At 46.6% G+C, this 23,843-nt stretch overlaps 1 long non-coding RNA gene across 1 annotated transcript in view; it reads right to left on the reverse strand.

Moving 5' to 3' along the window:
• Positions 1-23,843, reverse strand: part of LOC138527247 (uncharacterized) — a 90,027-nt gene that overhangs the window by 8,421 nt on the left and 57,763 nt on the right. Inside the window, exon 2 of the long non-coding RNA XR_011283827.1 lies at positions 3,479-3,515. This is a non-coding gene — a long non-coding RNA (uncharacterized lncRNA). The remainder of the gene's footprint in view (positions 1-3,478; positions 3,516-23,843) is intronic.

A 23,843-nucleotide genomic window follows, 5' to 3' on the forward strand; every position in this document is an offset into this window, starting at 1 on the left:
GTCCAAATGTTTACCAATCTCCTTAATCTTTTACTATTGTTTTAGATGTATAACTCTAAATACAACAAAAGCTTTATATTGACATTTTTATAACCGCACACATGTGCATTACTTCAATTTTACTGCGCATTACTTCCTTTAATATTTTTAGTAAATGTATCCCTTCTCTGCTTAACTCCATTTTTGGAGTTTGATACGCACTCTTCTGTGGGCCTTGTCTCAGGAATTCTTAACACCCATTTTTGGGGTCTTTACTTGTAGTGCATACCCTTCTCTTCCCTTTGACCCAGGAATTGAGGTATCCACTTCTTCTCTTTATAAACTTCCCAAAGAAATCCTGTTACTTGTTATATGTATCATTTACAACACACTCCCTCTCCCTATTTTTGCCACCTTCATTGTTCTACTTACATCTGTGACTCAGCTCGAGTCCCTTGGCATCGATTCTCCCTTAACCGACCAGTTTGCCTTCCATCCACGGGGTACCTGCGGGGTCCGGACAGTAATTTCATCAAAGGGGCACCTGCCAACTGAATCTTATTGCACGTGACTCTGCGTGTCGATCTCCACATGAAGCTCTGTGGTCTTCGGGCTAATGGCGGGAGCAGCCAAGCGTCCGGGGGTCTGGATCTGGCCTAGGTCAATTACACTAACTATCCGCAACGCTACCAAAATATGCTCTAGTACCTTGAAGCGTCTTTTGCGCTAGATGGAATTATAAATAATGATCTTAGACCAAATAATCAGTCAGACTCAAGGAATATGGCATAGTACTACCTTATTCTCATTTAAGAAAGCAGGGAGAACTGACGGGCATCAGACTGATGCATGCAGACTCACACAGAGACATCATTCTATGTGGCAAATTATAAAACCTATTGAGGGAAAGGATTGGTTAAGGAAACTTATCCACGTATAGAACATATACGAATGAATACATCATTGGCTGCCCCTTGTCTGTAGGACACACCTTGAACTACCTCTAAATATGTGTAGTACTGATTATAGCGGACAAAATTGCAGTGGATTGGTCTATGCCACATTGTATGTTAGATTGCCCCTTAGACCCACCTACTGGTGGAATACTATCCCAGCCTTCGACTTTCGGCTCTTTAGCAGCAAGTACGTGAAATGAAACGCAGGGGTTTGAATCCCGTCAGACTACTCCCTGTTTTCCCAATTAGTCCATCACCTCTCATTGGTCGGCCATAAACCCAAGTCTTCTATTTGTAGTTGACCTTGCAGCCTGCTCACTGCCCTGGAAAATTCAAGGGAGTGTGGACACATCGCTATCTTTGTCTGAGGCTCTAATGAATAACCCTTGTTTTCGACTTCTGGGTCACATGTGAAGAGACCACGACTGTGTCAATTTCAGCCTTCTATTTACTGCTATTTGATTCAATTATGCAGGGTGCTGTTACTGCTCTTGGCCTCTAGAGACGTGCTCACTTTACCTTGTATAGACTTCATAAACTTTTAATTGTCCGATACTTTTTCCATTGCAGATGTTTTCTTCTTTAATCTAAGAGAAATGTGCCCTTCGTTCATAGCTTATCCTGGTTAACTCTCCCTGTGCCTTACAAATATGCCTTAAAATAGCATCCTTGATCCTTGGCCAACATAGTCTTCCTGTTGTTCTGCACACAGAGCTTTCCAGTCTCTCCTGATTCTGTAACCTTGGTCTGTCTCTGAGGTAGCTTGGTTCAATTCAACTTGAGCCAGCGTCCATTTTCCTATCATGGACGTCCTTACCACGCTATATATTCCTCTATAGCAAGTCTCTATATGTTTCCTTACTACCTTGCGCTACTGCATATTTACAATTATTGACCGGTATGTTTCTTCATCTTCTTTGTATTCACAATTACTTTAATTTTAGGTACAAGTTTCTCTTGATGCTTCAGTTACATTGTTACTCTTAAGAATGTTCATATCATTTCAGCATAGGTTCATATATCCTCTTTATGACATCACTCTGCCCTGGTCAGATTTCTCTTTAATGTTCCATGATGTCCATAGGTGCATGCTGACATCCTTCCATGCAGCATCCTTCCACACGTTCAGTGCGAGGGAACATTCTGTATGGCTCTCTGAGTGTATAGCATCTCTCATATAGCATACTTGATGCAGTATAGGAATGATACAGGGGATCCCATGTCCTTCTCTTCTTCTACTGTTCCACTATGACAGCACTGAGGGGGCATGAGCTAGGGCAAATGCATCCACCTGCTCCTCTACAGACCCATCACAGTTTCAATCCTGGTACCAAGCTGGCCTCTCGAGGGCAGGACAAATGTGGGGCGCGGCTAGCTTTTTATCCATAAAGCGATTGGAAGTATGCCTACATATAGGTAGACTCTCCATCTTTCTGTACTTGCAGCTGAAAGGGGTGCTTACGAAGCCAAGCTGGGTGGAGAATCTGCAAAGGGATCCCACCTCCTTTGAAAGAATACAGTTGCAGAGCACAAACACGAAGGGTCGGATAGCTAAGCTATATGGGGAACTAAGGTGCAACAACCCTGTTGGCATCATGCTGATGAGGGCTAAATGGCTTGAAGACAATAGGGATATATCCGATCAGTTGTGGTCTAGGATTTGTAGGATGGCTAAAGCTGTCCATGGTTACTCTGCAATATAGAATGTAGGAAGTCAAACTGATACATCGATGGCACTATCCCCCTGCCACAGTGGCCAGATTGTACCCGGGAGCGGACTTACACTGCCTGAAATGTGAGCAACCGCAGCATGACTGTTATCATGTGTGCTGGGATTTCTCTCACATACATTAGGTACTGGGCAGAAGTCTTGGAATGGCTAATAAATGTGGATGGGATACAAAGGAAACTATTGCCATGGTTATTGTTATTTGGGGTGTGTGTGGAGGAAGAAGAAGAGGAGGAGGGCCATATGATGCGCACCTTTTTAGTAATGCTTAGAAGCTGCATTGCGCAACATTGGAAAAGAGACAAAATTCCTACTGAAAAAGAATGGGTGCAGAAAGTGAGGGCCATCTTTAATATTGAGTACTACCACATTTACCGGATGAGGCAGGCACAAACATAGAGGGAGCCTGGCTTCCATCTTTCACCAAATACAGGCGGTAACCTGCCATGGGAGAGCTAACAAACTGAATATGTATGTGTCGGAATTTCAAGTTGTTTCCACTGCATTACATTGGGGCGGATGGGATGAAATGTACAAGAGTCGGGTGTTATTTGAATGAAAGGTGTTTAAATGCAAAATATTACATTAAGAAAATGATAATGAAATATGATTTTGAACAAAAAAAATAGTGATTATTCAGTACATGTCATTTGATGTAACGTGAAAGAGCGTTTTAGCTTGTATGAACTCCTGCTCAAGTTAAATCATTTTTATTGAATGATATCGTTAAAAGAGACAAATCAATGCAGATAATTAAAATGCATAGTGCAGTGAAAGAAACATTCATTATTTTGTAAGAAAGAGTGATACTTACAAAATGGAGCTACTAAGATCATATGAATAAATGTTAACTGTAAGACAAAGAAATAACCAGTGAATGAAGAAAGCGAATAATAAGGGAACAAGACAAGAAACATGAGGGCTAGAAGACACACATTTAATATAATAACAATGATGCAAGAAATGACTAAAATACAGTTCATGGGGGGTTTAGAAACATTAACATTTTCATCAGTTTGGTTGGGTGCAAAGACAGGATTGGAGTTGTTGTGGTAATTCACAAAAATTAACAACATATACTGTCAAGATCTTTGGTCAGAACCCTTGTAGATCATCTAGTATATATTATTACAAGTAAATATGCACTGTCTTTCATGTTAGAGTAACACTCAATTTAGTTAAATGAAAACACTTTTTTTTTTAACAGCAGCCACAACGTAGCCCGATGCATTTCGGATATCAATATCCATCTTTGGGGACTTTAATTGATTGTCTGTTTTTGATCTAAAAACGATCAACTGAAAAAATGCCACTACCAGGAATAAACTATCCGGGAATCGGGTCTATCTGCAAAATAAAAGTGCATTGACAAAGAATATTTTGTTCTTAATTGCAATGATTACATATCAAACTACGTTACTTGAAAGTGAATATAAAAATAACCGGAATTAGGGCTGCTGTAATGTGGATTCCCCACCAAAGCGTAGCACACAGCAGTGTGCGGATCACACAGATGGAGATGAATTCAAAATGATCAAATGCAGAGACGTCAGTGATGGCGATTCTGCGGCAGTAAGAAACACTTTGCCAGATGACATGAACATTATGGAACAGAATGAACCAAATAAGAAGAACACAAAAGATTTCAATCCCTACAGAATCACCACCTTGAGTTGTGTAAGGGTAAAAAGATGAGGTGTCTATTGGAATATCTTAACGTTGTTAATAAAGTACATAATTACAACACAAAGATCTCAGTTGTTGATACAAAGTCATTGGGCCTCATTACGAATGTGGCGGCTGAGGAATGAACGGTGCCGGTAAGGGGCCGGCACCGTTCATTCTGAGCCGCCACATTACGAGGTCTGCAGCGGGTACCACTCTGGACACCTGGCCAGACCAGACGTGCAGAGCGGGACCCGCTAGCAGACCAGGATGCTAACAACGGGCCCGTCATTAACGGGCCCGTTGTTAGCATCCTCCCCATTCCCTACCGGGTCCGGGTCCCACGAAAGGGAACTCCAAGGTCGGAATGGCCCGGTAAGTCCCCTTTTGTGGGACCCGGACCTGTACCTGAGTTTGGAGGTAGCCTTGCCACTAAAAACGGCATGGCTACATTTAAACTCGTAACGAGGCCCATTGTCTGTGATCTAAGCCCATGATCTGAATAGTTTAGGTACCATTGCGTAAATGACATCATCCGATGAATTGAAAAGCAGTAACAATTGTCTGTTCAAATCCATCAATTCAGATACATGCATTATTTCATAGGAAACAGTTTACATTAAGTTCCTTGTTCTTCCCTCTTGGTATCATAGAGTCAAGTCTGTGCATCCAGAAGGCTCCTGTCTGGTCTAAGCATTGTGCAATAATGAATTCAGCAATCTTGGTCTGTAACAACTATAGGACCTGGAACCTTGTCTGTGATGTTTGATGTTTCAGTTCAAGGAAATTACATGTCACTGATGACTTTATATTTTTCATCCTACACATGATGCTATAACCAACATTCGAGCTATCTCAAGTGGCAAAACCTTTCTACGGAAAATCTTTTCCCCAGAATGAGGATGATATACGATGCTTCCATTAGTTATTTTGCTGCAGTTGGTACATTGTAAGCAGAGAAAGATGCCCGTCCTAGCGAAAGTTACCTTGGTTTTCTGCCTTCGTGTATCTACTGACATGTCTTCAACATCTTTGCTTATAGAAAATGCAAATACAGGAGGTTCTTTAAAAGGTGTGCTCAATTTATTGTCGTTGTGTAAACACATTATGTATAAGCGCTATATACATAAACTATCATATCATATCATTGGAGAAAATATTCCAGTGTTTCCTTACTTTGTGACTGTTCGATACATACACCAAATGTGGTTGCGGCCTATGTTTCAAGGTGTGTAATATCTCGTGTCTTGTTACATTATCCAATCCGTGCTTGAGTCTTCCTTGTAGCCCTGTTCTAAACATTTGAGTGACATCTCCTCTAATTGCTTAGAACATTCTATTTCGTCAGTAGCCATCTCCTTTACTCTTAAAAATGGACTATATGGTAAACCTTTCAGTGTGTCTGGTGGATGAAAGCTTAATCTGTGTAACTAGGGGTGTTGCGAGGTCTGGAAAAGATCCGGGGCTAGGCTAATGTCAGGACTGGATGGACTCGGGGTAGCTCGCTTTTTGGTTGTAGCCCCGAGCTTCTATACGTGGCTACAACCAAAAGACACAGGGCTATAGCCCCCGCCTGAAACACCCCCCCCCCGCCTAGCAACACCTCTGTGGGTAACAGATTTTGAGATCTATTGGCTTGCAGTACTGATTGGCGACCAGTTTATCTCCCTGTATTCCCATGAGTACGTCTAGAACTGTAACTGGTGTTATGCCAATGTCTGCTGTGAACTGTATGCGTTTGTCAAGCTGATTGGTGGTTGGGGGGACATCACCCCAGGTCTCAAGCAACAGTATGGGCCTCATTATGACCCTGTCAGTACGGTAACAACGGTGCTGGTAGGCTTACTGGCACCGTTGTTACCGGACCGGCAGAGAACAAGTTTGCAGGCAGGATGCCCTCCCACCTGCCACGTCTGTACTGGAGGGAGGAACAGCACCCGTTCGCAGACTTTCACGGTAGCACCGGCACTGTTATTAATGGTGCCGGTGCTACCGTCTTCCCCATTCCCATTGAGTCCTACGGGACTCAAATGGGAATGGGGATTTACCATTTACCGGCGCCTGACTTCCAGGAACACAGGGGTCATAATCCCCCTGTGTTTCCGGGAAGCCAGGTGCCAGTAAATCTTACAACTCCGGGGGCAACCTGATGATTTTACCGGCATAGCTACCGCCGGGTTTGTAATGAGGCCCTATATCTACATTTTGTCAGAGCTCTCAAGTTTCCCAGGGCTATATGTGAAACCTTAGAGCTCTGATATTGTATGTTTCTAAAATTGGTAAAAGGTACAGTCAGTCAATTTTGGCTTTATTTCGATCCTTGGATCATAAAAGCAACAACACAAAAATAAATTTTAAAAAGCAACTACTGGCCAAAGGGTCCTTGAGTCATAACAATTTACATAATATATAACAATTGAATATAATCCTAAAATGGCAAAAAACGCAAAACTTAATCGCATAGAATCAATGCTTAAGGTCACACGGCTGCATGATAAAATCACCAAATGTGGGTATCTTAGTATTGAAAAAATTAATTATAAACTTAATTTTGAATTCTTCGTGCGTATATGCTTGGGCATAAAAAACTATACCAGTTATTTAAAAGAACCAAAGGTAAAATAACATCGCTATAAAATTCATCTTCAAGCTATGTAAGGTTACGGAAAGGTTTTTAAATGCATACGCTCTGCTACATAATCACTATTGTATAATACTAATGTCAGTGTCTCGGTAGACTCTAAAACTACTAACACATTCGATATTAACATGCATAGGTCTCAGTCTAGGCTAATAAGGAGGCCACTTAATACTGCCCTCCATTGTCCCCATCCCCGTTTCCCCTCCTCCTCCCTGCGCTGACAACCACACAGCTGTCAAATAGCCCTGTCTCTTGCGTGGCACCTTCAGTCAGTCCTGTTTTTCCCATTGCATGCTGGGACTTGTAGGCCCATACTTTCAAAGGGAAAAGTAAAACTACAACTCACTGGAAAATGCTCTCCTCGTTTTGATAAGCTTATGGCTCCACGGCTGTTTGCATGCATAAATGTTATTAAGGATTGGAATAATGTCTACTTTATGGCAACTTTTTCAGCATTCTGTTATAATTTATTAACGCGGATGGGTTATTCGGAAACGGAAGTAAGGAATAACCCAGATAACATAAAGAGTGCGCTGTATAGGTTGGACTGGATGGCAATAATCGAAGGAATGCATGGCTATCAGTCATTGAAACACCTTCACGAGGCCGTAAAAAGATTGGCCTTTTGGCACCTTATCTTTGATTACCTACATACACTCTTCCTCGTCCCAGCACTTATCAATGAGGTGTCCTACCTCCATACAGGAACCCTCTTTCTACTTCTAATTTCCTCAGGCCCCGCCCCCTCCACATAACAGCCCGCCTTCCCCAAGACCCAACAGTTTGTTTTTTTCCTGCCTTTGGGCACGGACTCTGTCGAGTGTGTTGAGTGTGGCGTTCTTGTGAAATACCTTGTTGCTACTGTCTAAATGTGTGTATTTCAATAAATTGGTGTTGGTGGGGTTGCATTTTCCATTTGCCGTTTGGTGTTTTTCTTTGCGCTCGGCCCATTCTCTCTGGAGTTGACACACCTGGGACGAGGAAGAGTGGATGTGGAGGTAATGTTCCGATTACTTACCAGTAATCTTCATCACTCCTAGTCTTTCTCTTCCTCATCCCAGCACGAGTTTCCCGCCTCAACCTTCCCCGTATTGAATGGGCCTATTGGGCTGTGTTACATACTGTTGGGTCTTGGGGAAGGTGGGCTGTTATGCCCAGGGGCTGGAGGGGGAGGGGCCTGAGGAAATTAGAAGTAGAAAGAGGGTTCCTGTATGGAGGTCGGACAGCTCATTGAAAAGTGCTGGGATTGGGAAGAGAAGGACTAGGAGTAATTAAGGATACCGGTAATCTGAGCATTAAATACAAATAGAACAATACGCAGTCCTTTAAGTGGGCTGGGGCCGGGCCCCGGCAGTCTCCAAAAAGTGGGGCTGAGCCGGGGCCCTGCCGGGGCCCCCAGTCCCACCGCACGCAACATTGGCGGGATGCATTATCCCGTCGCGGCCGCAGCCGCGACGGGAGATGCGCCTGCCATGAAGTCAGGCTAGCTGACAGAAGTGGCAGCCAACCACAGCGATGCTGTGCCTGGCTGCGACTTCTGTCAGTCATAGTAACTGCCTCTGGTGACCCCTCGCGCGAGGGGTCATCAGAGGCAGTTACTGTTCCTTTGTTTCCCCAGGTCGCCGAGGCGTCTTTAACCCTCGGCGAACCTGGGGATTCCTCGACATATTTCGAGGTTTATAAAAGATGGCCTGCAAAGTACACAAACCATAGTAAGGTACGCACACAGATATATAACACGTATATATATTTGTGTGCAGACCTTACGATTTGCGTGCTTTTTAGGCCACGCCCCTCCCAGAAGCCACGCCCCCAAATGAGGGCCCCCTCTCGATTTCTTACCCCACTTAAAGCCCTGACAATACGTATCTGTATTTAACAAAGCAAGTTTTATTTAAATATGTTTCACTGGAGTGTAGAGTGTCTGGGTGACTATTCTGTGAAAAGCCAAAGGAATTGGGCCTCATTCCGAGTACGGCGCTAACCAATGGCGCTATTAACGCCTTGGTTGACGCCGTACCCGGACCGGCAGCGCCTTGGTGGTTGGCGGAATTACCGTCCCATTCCAAGGTTGGCGGGGCGGTAATTCCCCAATCCCCATTTACCCTTCCCCATTCCCATTCCTGCCCCATAGGGCATAATGGGAGTGGGGAAGGCGTCAATTACGCCACCGTAAATTACGGTGGCGTAATTAACATCAAGGTCCCTTAGCGCCATGGTATTTAACGCCTGCTAAAAGCAGGTGTTAAAAGCACCATGGCGCTAAGGGAACTCGGAGTATGGCGGTAAGGGATTACCGCCACCGCTCTCGTTAGCGGTGGCCGCTATCCCTTACCGCCATACTCGGAATGAGGCCCATTGTCTTTTGAGGGCTATCGCCTTGATTGTTTTAGCAGTGGCTGCTTTTATGAAAAGCTTGAATTGGGATTAATAATTGTGAGAGTTTGTTGTTTATATAATGATTTTGATCAACATGTTTTTAATCTATTAGATTTGTAGGACAAAGGTTTTGTTTTAACCATACGAAAAAGATATTTTTTTGTGTTAAAAATGTAAATAAAAAAACGACTTCCTGCATTCAATGGAAAAAACCAGCACTGGGTCGAGGTGCCATACGGCAACTTGCAGGGGTGGACTGGGAACCAAAAGAGGCCCTGGAAATAATTTACAAAGTGGCCCCATATTGCACATTTTCAGCAAGCCCAGCACCTTTGCTGTGAGAACATTTGGAAATACCACACAAAAGAGGCCCAGGGTGCAGAGGTCTACTGGGAAATCTCCAGAGTTCCCTATAGGCCAGTCCACCCCTGGAAACTTGGCAGCCATGGCAACCTTACCGGGCATATGTTCATAACGCCCACAGGTTTTCGCTCTTCGCACTCTGGGATTTGTAGACCTACATTTAAAATGGGAAAGATAAAACTACAACGCCCAGAATTCCCCCCAAAACAGGACACGGTGGCTTTCTCGTGTGTGGAAACTATAATGGGGAAACTTGGAAGCTCTGCGAGTTTCTGGGTTTCATGGCTGACACATGGGCTTTTAATGTTCTGTATGATTTTTTTTGGCAAGTGACAGCAGCCTTGCCATCACAGTTTACCACGAAGCCTTTTTTTATTAATGCACCCATGTTTACTTCCCAAAAAACACGAAAAAGGTGCTCAAGTGCTTGTGGCGAAGTCTTCTGTATTGACATATTGGATGGTATCGCACGTGTCAGTTTTTCCAGGGGAAGTACTTCTTTCCTTTCATTTTTTGGCACTAGGTTCGGTCCACGCACGTGCTTTCAGATGGCACCGCACGTGCGCTGCTGGGAGGGTTTAAGGCTCGACCCCCAGCACACAGCCTTGAAGTACAGACCACCTGCGGCGACGTGATTCACGCCCCTGGGCTGCTAATGAGGCCAGCTGTCGCGCGGGCGCACACCATGCAGGCAGAGATCGGGCGCAAAGAAGGAGATGTCTGAAGTCATCAGACTTGCTTTTTCCTTGCACAAAAAAACGCGCACTTAACATATTTGCACATATCGTTCTGCATATTTACTTAAAGAGGCTGTAAGAATGCCGAATACGAATGTCTGCCTCTTCCCATTCCGGTATGGGAAAACAGCTGTGTATATTCAATGCCTAGACACCAATTAAGCACATGAAAAGAATATGGCGGCCGGAGGCTCGGTAGGAGTCTGGCCTGAGATTATAACAGATGTCTGGCGTGGGATATCTTGAAATGCGCTCGCTGATTGGTATGTTGCGAACTGGTTCAGCCTATAGCGTTACTATAAATGTAACCAAGAGATACCCAATGCAGCAGACCCTCAGCCTAAAATCTCTATCAACTGACAGGGGCGGAGGGAGGGTGGAGAATGATGGGCTGATCAGAAGAAGAGCTAATCTGGTGGGCGCCAGATGACGTCACAATACTACTACTACTGGCTTTCACTTCTCAGTCAATTGCCTCCGGGGAGTTGGGGTGTTGGGTCATTTCAATTAAATGAAATGGACTAAAGTAAAACGAAGTTAAAAGCAAAGCCCAGAACTATTTCTAATTGCAGACACTAGTCCATCCCTGATGTTACCTTTGCATTCTGGGACTTGTAGTCCTGGATTTCCCCCATTATAAACCCTGGACTAAAAGTTCAAGAATGCCAAGTTAAAACTGGACTGGTGTCTGCTGAATGGTATGGATAATGTTGGCATGTACGGGAGCTGGATGTCACTCGTGAAATGGAGTTCCCCGGGAACCCTAATCTATATATGCCTAGCAAGCATCATGACTTCCCTTGGGAGCAATAATATCCCTGGTGTATCTACTTAAAGCCCATATTTACTTTTTATTGGCCTTAAACTTACCTAATGGAGGGGAGTGGCAAACAAGGGCACCCAAGATGACTGGGCCCATAACGAGCGTTATTGTCCACATGCCAACATGCCCCCTTTCAATTTGGGAACTGATAGACCCATACATGGCCCATTTTATTCAAGAGATGCTAGTCCAGGTCTGGTTTTAACTTTGCATTAGTCTCAGATTTCCCCATTGTAAACCCAGGACTACAGGTACCAGAATGCAAAATGAAAACCAGGACTGGGCTAGCATTTCCCGACTGGAATGGGGCATGTTTGCATTCATGTAGTCCAGCTTTTTAGTTTGAGCTATTGGGTGGCGCTTAGCCACCTATAAGCCTAAACTATTGTATTAGAGTACAGCTAGAGAGAAATGGCATGTGAGGAGGAACACAAAGCTTTTAGGTCTGGTATGGATATTTACCCACTCATTAACTGCCCATGGCCATGCTGATTCCTATGGCCATTCCCACCCACTTCCTGCACCCCCACTCCCTCTGCTTAAAACACATCTTTCTATGATCTTTGAGCTAGCTTTATCAAGCCTTGCCATTAAATGCTGTGCCCAAAGTGCCTACCAGTGTTTTTTCAAAGCAGCCGTCTCATAGTTACTAACTTAATTGGAACTGTAAATGCGCTACTCGTGTAATACAAATGTCTTAACCATCTTTGCCTCGAGCCAATCGATTTATAAGCAGTATGATATGAAATGGCATTTATAACGCACCTATACACAAATGTTTCAAAGCGCGACTGTGGACTGCGTGTTCTTCACTGAAGTCCTGTTAAAAACATTGATGTCCAGTTAATACCAATGGTAGTGCCTCGAAAATGCCTTTCCCATGCTTACACAAAAGCCAAAATGGTTGCCATTGTTGCAGTCTGGGACTTGTGGTCCTTCAATTATAATGGGAATATCCAGGACTACAAGCCCCAGAATGCAAAGTATAAAGCCCGGACTGAACACCCATCTCCCAAATGAAACAGAGCCTGTCGGAATGTATGGTCATTGAGCGGCTGTATTTTTGCCAAAATGTTGAAATATGTTGGAACATTTCAGGAACATATATTGTGATATTTCATTTCTATTTATTTTAAGTTAAATACTGTCTGCAAAGCAAAGTTCAAAGATCAAATTCAGACGTCCTGATTCTGTAGTGTGGGCAGCGAGCCCAGAAAACAGTCCCATAGTGTCCATCGGTCCACACACCCAAGAGGTAGGCAACATCTGTGCTATTTGCGAATTCCATGTTGCGCTGGGCAAAGAAAGTGCACACAATGAGAAGTTATTAGTGTATGTTCAGTTCAGAATAATTCAAAGTCAATAATCTACACTAGTAGTACACACTTGCAAACCTTGGGTAGTTAAGTGCTTGCCTCAGAGATCAGCTTACACCCACCAGTCGCAGGTTCAAAGGCCAGCAGGGTTAACTCAGCCCTTCATCCATCAGAGCATGGTGCATTGAGTGCCGTCACCTTGGGTAATAATATCACAGCACAAAGGAGCAGGCGCAAGTTGCCATTTCAAAAGATGGTTGTTTTATACATTATTTCAATACATTAGCACGACCCAAAACCGGTGCTGGTTCGTATGTGAAAGTGCTGGAATGTATTGGCAGAGCCAGCTTGGACATATTTTCGTATAATGATAATGATGTGTTATTTATATAGCGCCTTAATCCAAAACGCTTTACTGAGCACATAGTATCATTGCTTGCATTAGTACCCGGCGAGGGACAATGAGCTTGTAACAAGCGAGCTCACTGGCACTCCCTGGGTCGTTACCAGCCCGGCAAAGTCTTTGTCAGCCGGTCCTAGCCACGTCCTGGCTGCCATGGACAGGGAGAAGGGACTATGTGTAATCCCATTTCCCTGACGACCATCTTTAAAAAAAATGTTGTATTCACATTTCAATGGCCACCATGCAAAGGAAGACGGGGCTACGTGTAGTCCCTTCTCTCCGTTCCATGGTGGCCAAAGGTTTTTTTTCTCTTCTTTTTTTTTCTTTTTGAATGGCTGTCTTGGAAAGGGAGAAGGGACTATGTATACTTCCTTCACCACGTTCTTTGGTAACGCAACTTAAAAAAAGACACTATTAGTACCCCGGTCACATGGGCCAGGATACTTATAGCAATAAACCCCTCGCTGGTGGGGGTGGGGGGTGGCATTGCCGTTTCAGGTAATGCCCGGGGGCTGAATTAAGGCCCTTGCGTCCCTCGGATCCGGAACTATGGGTCTCGGGGGGGGGGGATTACCTAAAACAGTAATGCCCCCGCAGCTCAAGGCTTATTGCTTAAAGCAAACACAGCACAGCCCGTTTGAACGTTTTTTTTTTTTATAGTGGCATATAGCATGGGGGAAACGCATCATGGAAATGCGTAAGAAAATACGCCTGTGCGCTCTTGGTAACTTGCATCTATTGGATGTTTTTCATTTGTCACCCTGCTTTGTTGTACCCAATCTTTCACAGAAAGTGTGCTGTTTATTTCTCCTGTAAACACTATTGTCTTCATATGTAACCTGCAAGTACCTTTGTTGTGACAGTGCCACGATGCCTAAGGGCTGTTGTGCGCTTTAGAAATGCTAATAAATAAATAAATAAATAAATAAGGCACCATTTTAACCCTTATTCAAGAATGTCTTGGGGAAAACACTCCCCCACCTCCAATAAAAAAAAAATCACCAGCCCCCTCTTGACGCTGCTTGAAACTGTTCCTCTGATGGGGAGTTCTCACAGCCAGGAAGTCCATTGTGCTTTGGTCCAGACAAAGCGCAGGAAATGGGACACACTCTTTCCTGCAGAGAATCACACAGTGGAGGAAGCGTGTTGCCGTTTTCCTCCCAGGTTTTCTTTTAGCATGACTTTTTATTTTCCCACGTGTTTCCATTGTGGATAACGTTTTCTCATTTGCCCTCCAACCTCCCAACACTAACACTCTTCCACACACACACACCATATACACACCAACTGTACCACGCAGTCAGCAATTTAAAAACCCCTCCCTGCAGGCATCAAGAAACAGAACTCTCATCTACAACAACTTACATACCACCTCCCTGGGCAATGCATCCTGGCACCATGGGTAGACAAGGCTCCCTTCTGGACACAAAATGATAATAATGTGCATTTATATAGCGCTACGAACTCTCAGGCATCTGAGCGCTGCTTATTATTACCCACGGTGTGTGGTGCTCATTTATTGACCTCAGACGTATGAAAGGCTGAGTTTGGCCCTGCCGGGATTCGAACCTGCGTCGGTGGCATGTTCTGCATGGATGTCAAAGCGAGCGCTAAACTCGCTGTGCTATTTGACAGGCAAATCATCTATGCACTCGACACAGACCACCTAGAAACAGACCTGCACCCAGATGCCAGATAATTCTGATCAGCAGGCATCAATAAAACAGCCAGGCTATCATAGTGTTCCCTACTCTTCCCACTAACTGAACCCGCCCCGCTCGCTTTCGGATTGGCCAGAGTGACTATAGACTATGCAAATGGTAGCGCTGCACGGTATTAATCCCAGCAACACAACATTACAAAAGAATGCTAGGAAGGCCTGAGCAACATCTTTTATTTCCTTCAGAGTTTCAAAAGGATTCACAACACCGCCTGGAGACGACTTCAGAGTGCACAAAAACAAAGTGGCTCATTACGAGTTTGGCGGCATTTCGACAATCAATCTGCCGAAAATACTGCCAAACTCGATTACCGTTACTGCCACTTGGTCCCATGGATTTACTGCAGGATTACAATTAGTGGTAGGCAGTGTTAGTCCCCATTTGTGGAGTAATTCCACCGGTGGTAATTCCACCGATTTTGCAGATTTTTGGCTATAAGGTGGAAGATTTACCTCCAACTTTTTGCTGGCAGTAAATCCTCCACCGTACCACCAAACTTGTAGTATGGTGGTGCAGCAATGCGGCAGTAACGGAATTACTACCATGTTACCGCGGTTCTTTCCTGCACCAACGCACTCATGATGAGGCCCAAAGTCTAATTGGAAAAACAGTGACTGTAGGTAGCTAGAGTCCGTCGGAGTATGGGGGAATGGTCCCCGTCACTGACTGCTTGAGAAAACCCCAGGCACAGTTCATTCGAAAGTGCTTGTGGGCAGTAAGTGCTCGACTGGATCTATCGGGAAAGTGCTTGTGGGCAGTAAGTGCTCCACTGGATCAATCGGGAAAGTGCTTGTGGGCAGTAAGTACTCAACTGGAAGTATCGGGAAGGTGCTTGTGGGCAGTAAGTGCATGACTGGGTGTATCGGGAAAGTGCTCGTCGGCAGTAAGTGCTCGACTGGATGTTATCGGGAAAGTGCTCGTGGGCAGTAAGTGCTCGACTGTATGTAGCGACTGGGTGTATCAGGAAAGTGATTGTGGCCAGTAAGTGCTCAACTGGATGTATCAGGTCCATCACTCCTGGTCTTTCATTGGAAGCCAGTCTGGAAGGTTATGTTTTTGAGAGCTTCTGGAATCAGCAGTAACCTGGTTTTACTGGTAGTTGTGGGGCGAGTTCCAGGTTTTGCAAGCAACCTGTCACCATGCTTCAGATTGGCGGATCAGCTGAGAGTTGGGACAGAGGTTTCGGGCTGGTGCGTAGCAGGAGAGGCCACTTTCATAGGTTCTTCAGGACCTTCTGTTCGTAGAAGACTATGCCCCGAGGGGCAGGTCCCTGGAAATGCGCCCATAGGAAAAAAAATGTCGCCCTCAGTAGTGCAGCACCGCAGTTACTTACCATTGTGGTGAGCGGTGGACAAGAAAGTAAAAAAGAAAAAATAAACACCCTGCAACGTCAGCTCTGACCCACGTAAGGGGGAGGAACCGACACAGCAAGAGATAGTGTGGAGTCGGGGCTGCAAACAGAAGTGTGCCGCAGTAAAGGTAAGTGGGGGGGTCAGGTAAGGGAATGCGGGACAGGGTAAAGTGATCTATTTGATTACTGCACTGTGCCGTCATTGGCACCAACAGTCTTTGAGGCAGTTGATTGCAACAGGCCTGGTGTTGGCGCAAACACCAAAAGGGATGTGCACAAGACGAGATCAGGGCACAGATCATCCAACACTGCTCGGCGGTGGCGGTGTGCGCCACCAGATTCTAAGGGAGTCAGACATTCCCGTACACAGAATCCTGGAGCTAAGAAGAACCAGGAGCTCTTCACGTCCAGAGCGGCGCAGATGGAAGAGGCGTCAAAAGGAGGACACTCGGAGCGGGTGCAGGCAGTGTCGACGAAATGATGGCCATGATCTTGCAGGAGATAGAAGACCTGGTGCCGGAAGAACACCAGAAGCCGTGCGACGCCTGTGGTGGCTCGGCACATCATGACCAGCCGTGCCCAGAAGCTGGAGCGGGCCGTGCAGCAAGCTCAACCATTATGCCAAGGTGTGGAGGGCACCTTGGCAGTCCGCGCAAACACCCCGACCGCCCCCGACACCGCCCAGGCCTCTGTACTAGCAGGTGACCGTGGTGGATGAAGACGGGAGGCCAGGATCCGCGTCCCTTCAAGGATGGAAGGAGCAGGTGACATAGAGGAGGCATTCTTTATTCAGCGATATGCCTGGACTCCAGGCAACAGCGAAGGAAGCCCTGGTGCTCGATCACCATCATGAAAAAGAGGATATCGATTCTGTGGACACAGGAGCCTCAGTCAACGTGACGCCGGCAGCCGAGTTCATGAAGCCTTCACCAGCACTACCAGTGCTGCCGTGCCCGAGCCTTCGCATCTTCCTATAAGGTGGCTCCTCACCACTACCTCTGGATGGGTTCTTTGTCACATCGGTGCAACACGAAGATGTCATCATACAGGCAAGATATTGGAGAGGAAAAAGGTTAGGGTAGGGAAGACAAAGAATTTGCTTTATTACACAGACAGATCGAAGCTGCACTCCATATCATACAGATGTTCTTTTTATATCTGGTGCTTCATGCTGGATTACTCTTGCTTCGAAGTGCTGCAATAGGTGTTCTTATTAACTATTTTAATGATACTTCATGTATTGATCTTGGAAGGATGAAGGGCTCAGTCGAGTCAGTGTCTTGCAGGCTGAACTCAGACGTATTAGGCAAGCACTTAACTGACTGAGCTATCCTGCCAGCATTGCGCTATAGACCTACTATAGAAATGCATTCAAAGGGGAAATGAGGGTTGTTTAGTTATTTGAAAGCTTGATCGAGACCGGATACATTCCCTATCGATTGAAAAGACGGGCAAAGAGTGACATGGCCTGGATGCCATAGCTCACATTATACCAATTGGGGGTCATATGCATCATACATTATTATATACATTGACTATTATTACATAATCAGAAAAACAGACAGATGCTTCTGGGCCATGCACATCCTGCAGGAAAGGCTTTGGATTACTTCAAAAAGAGGAGGAGTTTAAGGGCCTCTGAAAATGTTGCATAGGACCTCATTACAAGTTTGATGTTATTTAGGTAGTAAATACCCTGAAATACTGCAAAATGGAATTAGCATTAATCCCATTGGTCCTGCAGATTTACTGTGGGATTACATGTGGTGGTAAAGTGTTGTAAGGCCCCATTTGTAAAGTCCACAGGACTCCATGGGTATTGCGGCAGAATTACCGCCGGCAGTAACTTAGCTTCTTTTGCCGATTTTTGGCAGTACGGTGGCGGATTTACCTCCAGCATTATGCTGGAGAAAATTCTCCACTTTACCACCAAACCTATAGTACAGCAGTGCGGAAATACAGCATCAATGTAATTGCCACCACGTTTCCCGCTGTTTTTTAATGCTCTGTCATATTTGCAATGACGCCCAATGTGCTCTCAAAATGGAGAAAAATATAACGGTGTAAAGAGATTCCCAGTTAAGGATGGGGAGGTGTGTGCGTGCGTGTGTGTGTGTGTGTAGTTGGGGGGGGGGTGGGGTTGTTAATCAGCACCCACTGGAAATTTGATATCCCTGAAGTTCATTTCATGGTGTTTGAGCCTCACGCGTTTACCTGAATGGATCCATAAACTTTCAACGGATCTTGCAACAGGTGCCTGCAAATGACACCACAGTATAATAATTTGTTTTTAATAATAATTTGTTTGTTTATATAGCGCTTTAATATAAAGTGCTTTACATAGGACGGTTTATAGTCATAATATCGAAAACAAAATTTAGAATTACAGAAATGTCGAATTCAAAAATGTCGAATTCAAAAATGTCGAAATCACATACATATAATAGAAAAAGTCATTAATTCGAAAAAATGTCGAAAAAAAATCAAAAAACCAATGCTAAAATAACTATGTAAAATGTCACAAATACTAACGTTTTTTATGGGGGGTCCCCCCCAACCACCCATCCCAAACCCCTACCCCAACCCCCCCTCCCCATCCCCCCCAACACCCCCCATGGATATACCTTTAATTTAAAAATAAAAATATTTAATAAAACATTAATTAATTAATTATTTTAAAAAAACACCCCAAACCCCTACCCCAACCCCCCTCCCTCCTCCCCATCCCCCCCACCCACCATGGATATACCTTTCATTATTTAAAAAAATATGTTATCGACTTTTTTGTAATTCGACATTTTTATTTTCGAATAAATATTTTCGACATTTTGACTTTCGAAAATATTGTATTCGAAAATATAACTGGACACCACATAGGACATATTCGCATACATTACATACAGTACACTCTTGGAATTTGAGATGAAGGGAAAAATGGACCGATTCACGGCAAGGATTCGCGTTACCCAAACCAGGGGGACGCGCTGACACCAGGGGAGTCGACGCGGGAATGGCAGTTTTTGCCGCAATACATTCTGTCGAAAGAGAATTCCATGCGTTTTTCAATGGATTTTGCTGCATATATATGTGGGGGGTGGGTTTAGGCAAATATGGGATTAAAGGAGGGCTGGGGGTGTCTCTTCCGCGTATATATGCGGCAAAATACCTATGGGTTAGGCGCGCTTTACAAATGCTAAATAAATAAATAGAATCCGCCTGTCAAAAAAGAAAATCGATGAATTCTCCTTCAAGGAAATGTATTCGAGCAAATCAGCTTAACCAGTCGAGACACCATGGGAAGTGTCTTTTGGCTGGTTGTGAGCGTCTGTGTTCGTAGGCCCCTCCACTCACACGCAGGTTTTTCTAACTCAAGCATGCAGCTGCCAACTGTTGCTAGACCAGGAGGGGTTGCCCAAAGTCCAGGAAGCACCTGGGCAGCTTTCTGGAGCGGGTGACTGGTGGGTCTTGGTCCCAACTCCAAAGCTCCTAACAAACAGATCATGTTCTTTGGGCGACGAGCGTTGTTGTCTTGATGGGCAAACACCTAGGAGAGCCCAGTAGGCACAGCCCTCGTGTGAGGCCTATTGCTGCCCTTAGTCTGGCAACTGCTCCCCAAAGTAGAAGACGTGGTGAGCCAATAGTTACCCGCCCCCGCTGCCAGCACTGCCCAACTCACTTAATACATAGATCTATATAATGGGATCTATAGTACAGGTACCTAAATCAGCAATCCCACGAGATGGACAAAGTCAGGCAAGTGGCAGAGAAACGCTTTAAAAAAGGGGTGGTGCTCCAAGTTGAAGCTCAATTAGCAGTGCTTTAAGTGGCATTGTAAAATGAGCCGGGACTCATCAGGGTCCTGCCTCAGAACGAGATTTCTGAGCCTGCAGGGGCTCGGCCCTGGCCTACTTAAAGCCCTACTGATGAGGCAACACGAGGAAGGGTAGCCTGGAGGTCCGGGTTCTGGGTTACGGTCAGCCTGAGCTGATGTGTCAGGCTAGTATTTCACATGTACATGATGGTGGGCGGTTTAAACGAGTTGGCAGAGTGCCCAGCAGATGAAAGGGGGTGGTTTTAGTGGCATGGTGACCCTCCGGCAGCTCGCAATTTGAGATACGGGTGGTGGCTGGAAAAAAATAAATAAAACAGGGTTAGGAAACCTGCACAGGTTAGGGCCTAAATTAGGAACAAGTTCTCACCTGGTGTCAATGTGGCATACTGCACGATTTGAAGGCCATTCAAAAGCAGAACCTGAACACAAAGGGTTAAACATGAGAAGGGGGTTAAAATCCTCAAATATGCATATATGGGTAGTTAATATACTCGCTGGCAAGGAATCTGAGCAAAAAAATGCCTTGTTAAATGACATCATTGGGATACCCTCATAGATCTAGCAAGCTATTAGGTCCGGCTGAAAAAGTGTGGGGGCCCATTTCAAAATGATGATTGGGGATCCGCTGCTTAGAGCAAAACCAGTCTGAGGCACTCCTGGTGTGTATACAGTACAATAGCGACAAAGATACGGTTAATAGCCACTGATTATCACATGGTGGCCAGCCAGCAGGGAGCTTAAACACTAAATGCTAACTGAAGAGCTATAAACCCTTCTTTGTCAGCCAGGGGCTGATGTGGAGTATCCAGTGTTAGAAGGCAATGAGGTGATAACACTTCTGTATATCCCGTGGGAAGAGAAAACACAGCTTGCCCGAGAATTAAAGTAATTAAATGAATATATTGCTGTGTTAGAATAGTGACTGGCAACTTTGGGGCAGTTGCTGAGGCCTGTTACGGAGTGTGTGGGCATCATGTCAGGTGACCTACGTTGGCCGCCATTAATAAAGGGGAGGTCTTCCCACCAGGGGACAGATACTCCCGGTTGCACACCTAAGACGTCTCGTGTCTTTATTCCCTGGGCCGGAGCTCGCCGCCCCAGGCCTACAACAACTGGCGACGACGAGGTGGAGGGGAGTCCCAGGCATGCCGTGCAGAGTGTGAGCTACGGCACTCCTCAGCAATCCGGACACGCTGCTGGCCGGCCTCAGGCCCAGCCACAATGGAGGTGGCAGCGCGAGTGTCGGCGCAAGGCGTGGCTTCCCGTGTTGGTTGCGCGCCCTGCTGGTTCATCCTCGCCCGAGGCAGCCAGGTACGTTTGTGCCCCAAGCGTGGCGCTCTCACTGTACAACGGAAGCAACAGTAGCAAGCAGACGAGGGGGAGGACCGCCCGCTGCCCTACGCATGAGAGAGACATTAGAATAACAAAAAAGAAACTGTTCACTTAACAGCAGGGGGAGGTGGTGATAATGCGTTGCCCCCCAAACACCCACAGGCTGACAATCTAGCCACGGAGGAGCCTGGAAGGCCCAGCTACACGGGAGAGGGCCACCCTGTTCCCTCACAGCCACGCTAGCTGGGTGCACGCAGAGCTCTCACCACCAGGGGCGCCCCAGTGGTAGCATCCCTGAAAGTGACCGACAGGGGTGCTCATGCTGCGGGGGAGGTGAAGGAAGCTGGCCAACGGGCCCCAACCACCACATCCACCAGAGAACAATTGGGTGACTCGGCTAGCAGCCCGAAAGGCATTACAGGGGCACTTGTGCCGCAGAGTGCGACAGCATGGGGAGGGCACACTCGCACAGGCGGAGGAACAACCCTGCCAACATGGGGGATGAGGACCACGATAGCGGAGCATGCGCCTCAACTGTCCCTGTCAGCGGCCCAGAGTGTGGGGCGCAGTAGCTCCGGCGCGGCCCGCGACACGCCCCAAAGCTTCACTGGGTGTTCAGTACCCAAGTTCGATGTCACAGGTGCCGCGGCCACCCTTGGACCATGGTGGGACATGTGGGTGGAAGGGCTGGCGATTTACTTTGCCACGGTCAAGGAGGATGATGACACAGCTCAGAGGGCCATGCTCATATTTTATACGGGCAGCGAGGTACACCAGATCTTCAAACCATTGCGACCTGGAGGTGTCTCGTACAGAGTAAGAGGAGTACTTCCGACCACTGGTCAACAGGGACTACGAGAGATTTCACCTGCGACAGGCCCACCAGGATCCGGCTGAGTCACTAGATGCATACCATGCTCGGCTACGGAGGCTAGCCATGACCTGTCAGCTAATAGACGAGACGGACGAGATCAGGGCACAGATCATCCAACACTGCCCGGCGGGGGCGGTGCGCCGCCAGATTCTAAGGGAGTCAGACATTCCCTTACACAGAATCCTGGAGCTAGGAAGAACCAGGAGCTCTTCACGTCCAGAGCGGCGCAGATGGAAGAAGCGTTAAAAGGAGGACTCTCGGAGCGGGTGCAGGCAGTGTCGACGAAATGATGGCCATGATCCTGCAGGAGATAGAAGGCAGGGTGCCGGAGGAATGCCAGAAGCCGTGCGATGCCTGTGGTGGCTCGGCACATCATGACCAGCCGTGCCCAGCAGCGGAAGCCACGTGCGGGCCGTGCAGCAAGCTCAACCATTATGCCAAGGTGTGGAGGGCACCTTGGCAGTCTGCGCAAACACCCCGACACCGCCCAGGCCTCTGTACTGGCAGGTGACCGTGGTGGATGAAGACAGGAGGCCAGGACCTGCGTCCCTTCAAGGATGGAAGGAGCAGGTGACATAGAGGAGGCATTCTTTATTTTAGCGATATGCCTGGACTCCAGGCAACAGCGAAGGAAGCCCTGGTGCTTGATCACCATCAATGACAAGAGGATATCGATTCTGTGGACACAGGAGTCTCAGTCAACGTGATGCCGGCAGCCGAGTTCATGAAGCTTTCACCAGCACTACCAGTGCTGCAGTGCCCGACCCTTCACATCTTCCTATACGGTGGCTCCTCACCACTACCTCTGGATGGGTTCTTTGTCACATCGGTGCAACACGAAGATGTCATCATGCAGGCCAAGTTCTATGTGGCAAAAGAGACCTTGCTCTGCAAGGCAACGGCGGATGATCTTCGACTGGTGCACTTCGCCTTCCAAGTATGCCACCAGGGCATAGGCTGTCTGCTGATGCAGTTCCCAGGCCTAGTCAAGGGAGTGGGCTGCCTAAAAGGACAGGTGGTGCGACTGCACATTGACCCAACCATCCAACCAGTGGCGCTGCAATACCGGTAGCATACCATTACACATGCGGCAGAAGGTAGAGGCCGAGATAATCAAGATGGAAAAGGCAGGCATCATCGAAAGAGTGGAAGGGCCCACGCCCTGGGTGTCAAAGCCAAAGTGCCCGGAAGAGGTGGGCATCTGAGTGGATATGAGGCGGCCCAACTGGGCGATCAGGACGGAGAGGCACCCCATGTCGACTCTAGACGACATCCTGGCCGACCTATGGGGAGCACAGCTATTCTCGACATTGGACCTCAAGGTCAGGTACCACCAAGTCCCCTTGCTCGTGGACTCTAGGGCGATCACAACGTTATCCTCCCATATCAGCCTGTTTCGGTACAGGCAGCTGAGATTTGGTGTGTCGTCGGCGGCTGAGGTCTTCCAGCACACCATCAAGGGTGTGTTGGTTGGCCTCCCAAGGGTCTTCAACGTGAGCAATGATGTACTGGTATACTCAGTGTCATAGAAGGAGCACATGACCAGCATCACAGCGGTACTGGAGAGGCTTTCCCAGGTGGGACTAACCCTGAACCGGAGGAAATGCAAATTCATGGAACCAAGCGTGGAATTCTTTGGCTTCATCTTTCCCGATGGGGCACTGTCACCTGACCCCAAGAAAGTGGAGGACATCAAGGCGGCACCTGCGCCAACTCCGCTCTCCGAGGTTCACAGTTATCTC

Source organism: Ambystoma mexicanum, chromosome 14, assembly GCF_040938575.1.
Source record: "Ambystoma mexicanum isolate Mex_15411 chromosome 14, UKY_AmexF1_1, whole genome shotgun sequence".
Taxonomy (NCBI): Eukaryota; Metazoa; Chordata; class Amphibia; order Caudata; family Ambystomatidae; genus Ambystoma; species Ambystoma mexicanum.